The sequence below is a fragment of the Uloborus diversus genome, chromosome 5 (genome assembly GCF_026930045.1).
Source record: "Uloborus diversus isolate 005 chromosome 5, Udiv.v.3.1, whole genome shotgun sequence".
In the NCBI taxonomy this organism is placed as follows: domain Eukaryota; kingdom Metazoa; phylum Arthropoda; class Arachnida; order Araneae; family Uloboridae; genus Uloborus; species Uloborus diversus.
This window is the reverse complement of record NC_072735.1, coordinates 16,402,976-16,414,590: the sequence shown is the minus strand read 5'-3', so window position 1 is coordinate 16,414,590 and position 11,615 is coordinate 16,402,976. Positions and strand designations below refer to the sequence as shown.

The window sequence follows — 11,615 nt, the reverse complement described above, 5'->3', positions numbered from 1 at the left end:
TAGAAATGAGATAACATTAATGTTTATAAAAGTATTATGACGTATAAACAAATATATGTGACCCCTGCAAACGACAAAATCAAGTTAAAATTAAGGCCTGACAAACTATGCGGATATTTCTTTTAATCATGCGTCATCTATGCGGTAATTTGCTAAAAGTATGCAAACAGGATGCCTGAGTTTGTTCAACTTCTGTTTCGAACTCTTTTAAACTCTTTCTGTGTCGTATATTGTTTATGATGAGTAATCGACACGACATTGATTGATCATCTATTCCTGGAATACGCAGAGTTTGGGTTTTGGAGTCTCCTTTCAGACGTCTAATTCTGAGAGTAGTAGATATTAATATTCATCATTGTTCAAAATCCCATTTTTTTTTTTTTTTAAATTCATTGGCAACACACTTCATCAAAATCGATTGAAATTGAGTCAGTTTTATAAAGAATTTCTTTCATTTTTATTACTATCTTTTACAAAAAAGGAAACTTAAAAAAAATCGACATTAATTTCCATTTTACTCAACCCAAATGAATATTGAGGGGGGTTTTTTTCGACTTGAATACACGTGGATAAGTGACTAAGGACGTCTAGACACGTGAAATATCCATAATGACGATTCCCGAGTTAATTACAACGAATTTTCTCGTGACGTCTGTATGTACATATGTATGTGCGTATGTATGTCGCATAACTCAAGAACGGTAAGTTCTAGAAAATTGAAATTTGGTACGTAGACTCCTAGTGTGGTCTAGTTTTGCACCTCCCCCTTTGGTTGCATTCGGGTGTTTCTCAAGGGGTCTTTTGCCCCTTTTTGGGGGGAAATCATTGTTAATTTCGATGTAAACTCAAGTGGTGTTATAGTTTGGCGGACACTTGGCGATATATCGCCAGTATTTTGGTCGCCAACTTGGTGACAAATTTGGAAACAAAATTTTAATCTGTTTCAGTTTGGCAACTGTTGGTGATATTTAGAGAGTAAACTATTGAATCACATTAAAATTGCCTGTAATGGGGAAATGACATTAAATTGGAGTAAAAAGAAGTCATGTGATGCACACATCAGCTCGTTTCTTTCTTAGTCTCAATTATTCTGAAAGAAAAAATTGTCGAAGAGACAGAGCAAAAGAAAGCGCAATTGAAACTACAATATTTCATGTAACGAGAATCCCCCCTCCTCTTTTTTTATTCTCTCCCTCAATCATATCTGTGTGGTACGCCTCCTTTATGCGGCATAAAAATAAAACTATGGTAGAAAAAACAAAAAAATTCGGTATCGGGAAAATAAGAATCAGCTAAAAGTCATTGCTACACTGTTAGAAATTTCATCGTAAAATTACGGTGAAATAACCGGCAGCAGTGTGTCCGTCTGATTAACCGTAAAGTTTACGGTTAGGGTTGATACTTCACATTTACGGGTTCAAAACCATTTTCAACTAAAATGGTTAAAAAACCGTAAACATGTAATTTTACGGTTTCTAACCGTATACAGCTAGTACGGTGAAAAACCGTAAAAACCACAATTTACGGTTTTGTAACCATATTCAAAAAATACGGAGAAAAACCGTAAATACAACATTTTACGGGTTTGTAACCATATTCCACTAGTACGTCAAAAAAACCGTAAAGATACCACAACGTAACATTTTACGGTTTTGTTACCATATAGGACTAGTATGTTGATGGACCGTAACTATACCACTTTACGGTATTGTGACCACATATGATTAGCACGTGGAAAAACTCTTAATGAAACACTTTTTGTAACCATTTAAAATGTGCACAGGCACCTAATTACTAGTATTCACAGTAATTTAACCCATTTGGTCAGGTTTTATAGTATGTTAATTAAATGAATGGATCTCTTTAGTCTATAAATTATAAATACAGGTAAGAAATTAATTCAAGAGAGAGAGAGAGTTTCCTTTTAGAATTAAGGCTTACCATTTCAACTGTAACAGTTACGGAATATTAAAAATAAAGGCATTAATTAAGAGAATATTTTAACTGACTTCAATTTTTTAAAAATCAATAAGTAAAAACCCAATAGATACACTACACAGTACTTACATGTTGTTACACAATGTACAAGATTGATTATCAGTATTTTTTAATGTATAATTAGAGCTGTGGTTATATTCAATAAAAAGTGATTGAAATATGCACTAAAACTATGAAAATATGCAGCAAAAATGAAAAAACAAGCAATATTTAAAAAAAATGCTCAGAAAACTTGTTACTTCTGAACTAAAACGATTGGATCTTTCCAATCATTCACACAAAAAATGGTAAGCAATGGTTCTTCAAGGTCGGCTTCTACGAGACATGACGAAACAAAAATTACTTCTTAAATTTTTCTATGAGACATGGCGAAACAAAAATTACTTCTTAAATTTTTTTTCAAAGATAAAAAAGGACCTAAAATCAAGTAAAAAACCCAGCAATAAACATTTATGCATTCAAGTGCACTAACATGAAAAAAAAAAAAAAAAAAGAAGCAAGAATCTGCAATTGCATATGCATTTGAATGTACTACTATGGGAAGGTATACCCGCAGAAATGATTTTTTGAGCTATGTGAAAAAATAATTTTTGAATTCCATACCAGCATTAGGGAAATGCTGAAATTTTACATTTTACTCGAGCTCTATTTTTCGAGTTCCAACCAAATAAGCAAGCTTGTACAAAAAAAAAAAAAAAAAAAAAAACTTAAGTACAGTAGATGACAATAATGTAAAATTTGCTGGTACTGAGTTTTACCTCCCAAATGACAGTTTAATCCAAGCTCTCTATTATTGAAAATATTTTAAACACAGAAAAAATAAGAAACCTTACGTGGAGATCTTGTTTATTTTAGAATTTGAGCAATACAAAATAATTCACAAATACATATATACAACATAACAAATGTATTACAAATCGCAACATTTACAAATAATAAAAATCATCTTTTATGTCTTGGACCCAGGCATTGGATTTATTTCCACAAAGCACCTGAAACATAGATTAAAATTAGCCATGTAAAACAAGCCTAATATTATGGTGTTCTGAAACTACAAAATCAGTTTCTGTTAACATTAAATTAAATGCAACAGCAAAATCACTTTTCATCTTTTCCAATATTTACCTCAATACACAATAGAACATACTGGTTCGTTAGGAAGAACGTAGCAAATTAAATATGCTTTCTTAAGGCATAACTTACAAGTTAAAATACATCTGCAGCATTATTAAAAAATTCAGTTGCATTTAAAGCACATTAAAGCTAATCAAATAAAGTACATTCATTATATGTACAGTTTAACTCTCTTAATATGAAATCACGGCAAAAATGAACGTTTTATTCGTTAAGTTTGGTTTGCTATCTAATTACAATGAAAATTTCACGCATAATGCGTAATTGCAAGTCTCGGCTAAGACAAACAAAAATTCCTGACCTCTTACTAAAAACGTTTGTGGTTGAATACTGTAGTATCCTTTTCTAGAAATTATTCATTACTTCGTTTGGTAGTAGAAGTCCCATCGTGTATCAAGAAAATATAGATTATTTTGCATAGAAAATACAGTCCGTACATTTGTTGACCCGCAGAAATTGCAATTTATACGGAGATAAAATTGTTCGTCTTCCATTGCGGATTACAACCTATTCCGTGATTTTCGATACCATCTTCCTTTTTCAATATTTTCCAAATATATTCAGAAATAAATATCTCGTTTCTTATAAATGAATGTGCTAAATGTACAATTCGTGCAGCAATATTTTTTAAATGTAGAGCAGCATTTCTTCATGTTTTTTTTTCCCCCACAGAATCACTCATTCACAGTAGTTACGAATAACTGCTAATACAAAGGAATTCATAGCTTTTTGATACTTCATATTAACCGAGTTCAACTGTATATACAAAAAAAAAATTTGCTATGCAATTTTTTTCTGAGAAAAATAATAAAGCCTCAGACTTTATTTTTCACCTTGCTTGCAAAAAATAATTTTAAAAATTGGAAAATATACTAAATAGAACAAATAAAAATTAATAAAATTTCCTCTTAACTATTCATCAAAAAAAAAATCCTATAACAGATCTTTCTGCTAAAAAAACAAAGCCCTCACTTTGTGAAATTTAAATACTAACCTTACGACAAACTTTTTTGTCCTTTGTTTGAAGAGTATACAACTGTAACTGACACCATTAATTCCTCTTTTAAGTCCACAAGGATATTCTATAAAATGCCCAATAACTTCAAATGACAAAGCAAGAAAAATCTCGAATGATTTATGAAGTAATTTCATTTCAGATCCTTAACTTTGTTACCAAGACTTTTTAAGCCATTGAAAAAAGCTCTCTCTCACTCCCCCCCCCCCCCAACCCCGACATTTTTGAAAACAACATTTAAACAGTGATCCAACTTTTTCCCAATGGTTTTAAAACTTGGATTTTGAATTTTTAAAACTGATTTTACATATTCAAATTTTTGGCATTATTTGCAACAATATATAAAAGTAACATTAATCACTATAAAAACAAAATTGCTACTTGGATAGAATGTTATTAGATTTATGTTATTAGATTTATATAATATCCTAAAGAGTTAGCCTATTCAATTGAAGAATTATTTTTAGTTTTACCTTGAATGATTTTTTTCAAATGTAAAAATAACTGTTAAACTTTTTAATGCAAAAAAAAAAAAAAAAAAAAATTGCAAACTCCTGGTTAAAGTTAAATTGGCTTTGTCACAGATATAATTCAAATTACGGATGCACCGAAGATTCAGTTTGGTCGATTGTACTTTAATATTCAGCAACGGAATACTGAAAAAATTTAATATTTGACAAATGGAGACCAAAAACATATTTTTTGAAACAATGAATGAAAATTATAGTATGCAAATTCTTATTAATAGTAGTATTATCACACTGAAAGTAAATTTAATGCAAGAGAAAATACTAAGCTCAAGTTGTATTGCTTTTTCAATTTTTCTTAAATCTTATCACACACCTCACTAACCTTACCAAGGACGTGCCCCGAAATTTTGGGGCCCGTCACAAATGATTTTTTCTGGCCCTCCTCCATATTGTTTACTCTTATGTCACCTACACATATTTCATCTCTCATTTTAAAAATCTCAGGCACCCTTCATGCTCAGGCTAACAGGTGTTTCTCTCTCTCCTCCCCCTGTGCATGCCCCTGAACCAGTGGTTGGAAGTAGCGCGCTACAAGTAGCGATGCTACTGTAGTAGCTACATTTTTTAGTAGTTTGTAGTGTAGCGCACTACTTTTTAAAAAAAGTAGAGTAGCGAGTAGTTCGCTACAAAAAAAAGTAGTTTGTAGCGATTTCTGGAAACTACTTTTGAATAAAGTTAAAAAAAAAAAAAAAAACGCGTTTTCAAACGAATCTGACTGGTGCAATTATTACGCGAGTAAAACTTGCACCAATGAGATTCGTAACACTGAAAAATATGAGCTGACCTCTGATATATTATTTTGACGCCATACGTAGTATCTGTTTGACGCCATACGTTGTATCTGTTTGACGCCATTAGTTTGTTTGGCATAGAAACTTTAACATTTTCCCAATATTCCCCTTGAGTAGAGCATGGCTTAGAAAGAAAAAAACGAATTTATTCCGTTTCATGCAAACTTTGCCCGTTAAGCAAAAAGCTTTCGGTATCAATGCCATTTGCACATGCAGTCGAACCTCAACTTATGCGAGGGATACATTTCTAACTTTAGATAAACAGCCCGCTTATGTGAAATTATGTTTCATCAACTTAATATTTCGAAAAAAAAAAAATGCGGAGCGGCGATTTGTACGTTAGCAATCTGATGTTTCGACTCTACGGTGCGGGGAATTTTGGCTTTCAGTGATGCCAAAGGGAAATTCCATTCACGAAACTAATATTTAGTAACCAAGAAAGAGGGTGATATAAACCCTGCGCTTCTGCTCCAAAAATTTTCGTATAGCGGGTGAGGAATTCGCGTCAGCTGCAAAATTCGTTTCTCGAGTAAAACTCGCTATATAGACATTTCGTGTTAGTCGAATTGCGTTGTAGCCCCGAGTCCACTGTTGCTAAAAAATGCACATTGAAGTAAAGTAAGTTTTTAGTTATGTTACATGTTTCGGATAATTAGTAGAACCGTTTGGGGTATTTTTCATATTTCTTTTTTTTTCTTTTTTACTGATTGGGTGTTCATTTATTAACATATTAAAAGTCAATTATTAAATGTTCTGAGTTTTTGAGATTATTCGGTAAAATTGAAAAATTCGTTATTTTATTTTGTCAGGGGCATTAGAAAAGAGATGTGTCCAGGTCCGGAACCGTAGCTTGAAGCTCAAAAGCAATTAATTCCTACGAAATATAAGTTCTTCTAAAATTAACTCATATAATGAAAATTAAAGTTCTTCTCTTTTGTTTAAAAGATGATGCTTTTCATCATCTAAATAAATTTCATGTATATGTATGTCTATGTAAAATTTAAATCAAATTATGACTAGATTTATCTCAATTTCAAGTAGCCGAGTTACACTTCTTGAATGAAATACTATTTACTGTCAGGAAAGGATTAAAAATTTGAAAGTTGAATTCCTTCCACATTTAAGTCCTTTCTTGCAGGGAATATTTGCAAATGGTATACAATGTTTGAATTGACGAATCGTTTCAGTAAAGGAAAGAAAGAATAGATAATTTATAGCAATATTCCATGTTCAAATGAACCAATATATCAATCTCAACATTTTTTTTATTCAATCCGCAAACGGTGTGTATTATGTGTATGTTATTTATTTATTTTTTGAAAAGTAGCGAAGTAGCGACTACATTTCAAAAGTAGTTTGTAGTTGCTACATTTTGAAAAAAGTAGTTGTAGTTGTAGTTAACTACATTTGTGTTAAAGTAGTTGTAGTTGTAGTTCGCTACAAAAAAAATGTAGTTTTTCCAACCACTGCCCTGAACCTTACTCTATTACTAAATCCATAAAATACACCGCCAGCTCAGTCATTCCATTTGCGGACTGCAGTTTCGTGCTGATTAGCACTCATCAGCCCAGAATAGGAAGGGACTGAGCTGGAGATGGAAAACCCCCTTAAGGAAGCCGAGAGTGCCAAACACTTCTTTTATATGAGCTACCAGTTTGTTTGGCACTCTTGGCTCTCTTAAGTTGTTTTCCACCTCCAGCGCAGTCACTTCCTAATCTGGGCTCATGAGTGCTAATAAGCACGAAACTACAACCCTCGAATGGAATGACTGAGCTGGTGGTGTATTTTATGTATTTCTGCCTTAGCTCTGGCTCTAGGGCAGTAATTTACTGAAAATTACTAAATAATTTAAAAACAAAACAATAACCAGAAAAATAACTCAGAATATTAAGTTTTTATAAAAATGTTAAAATAACATTTTAACTATATTCAGTTGATACTCAGTATACTGCCTATTCGGCAGATAAACCAGATATTTGATTCGGCTAATTATTTCAGTATTCTACCATCAAATAGCAAACAAATGTAAATATCTGAGGACAATTGGTAAACAAACACATCTTTCTCTATGGAATGAAGGAAAGTTACAGCAGTTGAAAACCATAGCCAAACTACTATTATCAAATTCAAAGTAATTTTTCTGTAATAGAAAAGCCTCAAATGTTAAATTAAAATTTTATTTTTGCTTTTTAATTTTGCTTAAATTTTACGGCACATTACATCAACCCTACTATCAAACTCATTTAAATATGAAACAGTAACCAGAAAAAAAAAACTTCATAATATTAAGTGTTTAAAAATATATAATTTCAAAAATTAATCAAATAGGTGATTAATAATATATAACAACGAAACACTTGGATATTAACTTTTCAATATTTTAATTCAAAGATTAATAATACCAAATTTTTAGGAATTCTACAAGAATGTCAAACAGATGTCCAGAAAGAGACTAATTGGAAACAAAAAATAAATGAAAATACTTAGTACCTCTTAAAGTTTGCAAATGCATCATTGATGAGTTTTTCCCAATGCCATCAACTGTCCACAAATTCTTAGGATGTCTCTTAGGTGAAAAGAAAAACACTAGTAAGTCACATAAGGATTAAAAACATACTTTAATTATTTATATCATAAGCATATTTTTCATAATTTTAAAATGCTTCATCTGTTTGTAATACAAATACAAAAGAAAAATTAGATAGCAAAACTGATTTTTAATAATTCTTTTTTTTAATTACTTTTTTAACTGTGCATACACAGCTCTCATGGCATTGCTCGGAGTCATGAGATTTTGAAAATTATAGGACATTAATTATAAGTATTTAGTTTTTTACACTTACTTTCTCATAAAGTATGGGGGAATGGGGGCCCATCAACCAAACTGACAAGGGGACCCCCCTTTAACTCTTGGCGGCCCTGCCTGCAGACAAGCCGAATATGCTGTTCGGCCAATTACTTAAAAACAACAGAGCCTCGTAATTTGAAGATGCTTAAAAGCAATTACTGCTAAAATGAAATACATTTGACGACGTAATTGCTCTTCTGTTTGCTGTTGATTGTTATTTGGATCAGAGATGTTCCTACCAATTTTTCTGAGGGTATACTCCCAGTAATCCATTACACACAAAATGAGTAAGCGTTACATAAATAATGTGTCACAATATGAAAATTTTTGAAGCTTGAGATTGGGAAGTATTTATAAAATGGACGAAGTTATTTATGAAATGAACGAACTCTTTTATGCGAGTTTTTTAATGTGGTCCCTATCCACCACAAAAAGAGGTTAGGATGTATTTATCAATTTATACTCATCTTAAAAGGGTAAATATTTTTCAGTGTTATTAACTTATAACTGCGTTCGTTTTTGCAATGGGAACAACAAAAGAAATTAGAGTTAGTGGAAATGTTTTGACAAAATATAAATGCCCCCCCCCCCCCCATTGTTGGCCAAAAAAATATGAATTTATATCTTACGTCAATAATTGTACTTACCAGTGTTTCTGCTTGCAGTTGCATTAATTCTAAATTTTTTCATTTCAAACTAAATTTGGAATTTAATTTGCAATTGCAGGTGAAACGCATTGAGGCATTTAGAAAGAAACACCTTCCCCATAATTTGCCTTATGGAAAGTTATTCATTAACTTTGGATGTTTTAGCATTTCGCTAAAGCTTTTTTTTCACATTTTAGCTTTTTTGCTAAAAAGTTTTGAACTCTGCTTAAACTCTAGTTCTGACTTAATTTATTCGAAAATTTTCTCTGCAAAAATATTGGGAAAGCTAAACAATATTATTCGATTAAGCTGGGAACTTGAACACTTGCGTCTAAGTGGAAATATTTGGTTCCGGGAGGATTTTTAAAATTCGTATAAGTGGGGGTTTTAGTTTATCCGTTACCTAATAACTTATTTCTTAAATCTTACGACACATAACATTAACCTTACTCTTACTTACTCATTTATACATAAAACAGAAAAAGTAAAAAAATAAGACATCATGATATTAAGTGGTCATAAATATGAAAAGTCAGCTTATTACTGATTTTTCATACTTCAAATATCTAAAAGTTGATTTACAATATAATAAATACTGCTAAAAAGCAATCTAATTTAATTAATCACAGTGATCCAAGTTTAATAATAGTCATGGTGCAGAAACATTTGGTTTCCTGCAAGATTTATTTACATAACATTACCATGATTGTACGCTGTAAAATCATACATCTGAAGCAGTAGATTTTCAAATAAATAAAGGAATTTAAATTTGTGCAGAATTGCAGATAAACTAACCAAATTCGACACATATTATACTACATGGGGCATTCCACGGTATTTTTGACATTTATGTAGAGTCCGTAACATGACCTTTTTTGCCATAACTTTTTAATTTACTGTTTGATTAGCATATTATTTTATTTTGATCTTTTCCTACCAATACACCAGCTCAAAATAAAAGAATTTGCAAATCAAATGGTAAATTAAAAAGTTATGGCAAAAAAAGGTCACGTTACGGACTCTACATAATGTCAAAAATACCTTGGAATGCCCCACATGCAATATGGAAGACAATTTTCAACCGTATACGATTGTAATTCTCGGCCAAATACTCAGTATTTCGCAAAATATGGTACAATTCCTAAAAGATAATTGTTTTTTGCAACTTGAACAGTATTTTCCCTGGAAGGGATAATAAACTCAGGGAAATAGAGAGGGAAGAGTCGAAGTTTCAAATTTACTACTGTAAATGCATTCAGCATTCAACATTGCTTACGTATATGTATAATCTAAAGTAAGAAAAGAATAGGTGCAGTGGCACTCATTGATATGTTATAAGTGCGTTTCAGCTCTTAAAATAAGTGTTAGTAGAGATAACATTAAGTACACAACAAATAACTAAAAATCTAATAAATGAAAAATGTATTTACCTTTCCAATAGAGGCCGCCATGTTTGCTTTGCTATCATCACCCTCGCTTTTCCATTTCCGGAAGATGGCGTTGCGCGCGCTGAATTCCTATTGGCTGTCAGTCGATCCGATTGGCTAAACTTTACGGTAAAATAACCGCTTTCTCAAAATACGGTGAAAATACTGTTTTTCTTTCGATTAATGGTTTGAAAACCATCTTTTTTATGGTTATTTGACTGTTGAGGCTGAATACGGTAAAATGACAATAAAATAAACTGTTATTTAACCATTTTTTCAGTGAAATTTTTAACAGTGTACGATATTCGGGTTTGCGCGCTCTCACTAACAGCGACTTTTTTCCAATGACGCTTAGCGTCGGCTGTTAGAGAATATTTGCGCTACTGACACCAAAATTGAATCAGGACCTGTACCTGTTAGGGGCAACATATGGACCAAATTTTGTTTAATTCCGCCAGTTATTTCTTGGGAAATAGCAGTCACGCAGAACTCAAAAAAAAAAAAAACGTCCCATTTCTCCACCCCCCTATGAGGAATTCGCGCCAAAAACCAATGGGTTCAGATAAAGACACAAACGTGTACCAAATTTCGTTCGATTTCATGCGGTAGTTTTTTCTGTAGAGCGGCCACATAAAACTGATTACACACATACGTGACACACACACACACGGACACACACAGACTTAGACATTTTTCAAAAATGATCGAAATGGATTCAGCACACCTCAAAACGTTCAAATTCGTCAAAATTCGAAATTCGAAAATTTGCACGAATCCAATCCTTTCTTCTATATATATTAGATATAGAAGAAAGTAATAAAAATTTGAAAATCTTGATCTTCCAGAAACGTAGGATTTGTATTTCTAAAATTTTGTAGTTAATCTTTACTAATAATAAAGCTGAAAATCTCTCTGACTCTGTCTGGATGTCCGGAGGATGTCTGTAGGGTGTCTGGATGCCTGTAGGATGTCTGGGTGTCTGTAGGATGTCTGGATGTCTGTAGGATGTCTGGATGTCTGTAGGATGTCTGGATGTCTGTAGGATGTCTGGATGTCTGGATCTCTGTGACGCGCATAGCGCCTAGACCGTTCGTCTGATTTTCATGAAATTTGACACAAAGTTAGTTTGTAGCATGGGGGTGTGCACCTCGAAGTGATTTTTCGAAAATTCGATGTGATTCTTTTTATATTCCAATTTTAAAAACAAAATTATCATAAGACGGAC

At 32.2% G+C, this 11,615-nt stretch overlaps 1 long non-coding RNA gene across 1 annotated transcript; it reads right to left on the bottom strand.

The window, feature by feature from the left end:
• Window positions 1-2,530: 2,530 nt before the first annotated feature.
• LOC129222318 (uncharacterized) lies at window positions 2,531-10,439 on the bottom strand. Its single transcript, XR_008580580.1, has 3 exons — window positions 10,394-10,439; window positions 7,959-8,032; window positions 2,531-2,990 (listed from the first exon to the last, which is right to left on the bottom strand). It is a non-coding gene; the product is annotated as an uncharacterized LOC129222318 (long non-coding RNA).
• Window positions 10,440-11,615: the final 1,176 nt, after the last annotated feature.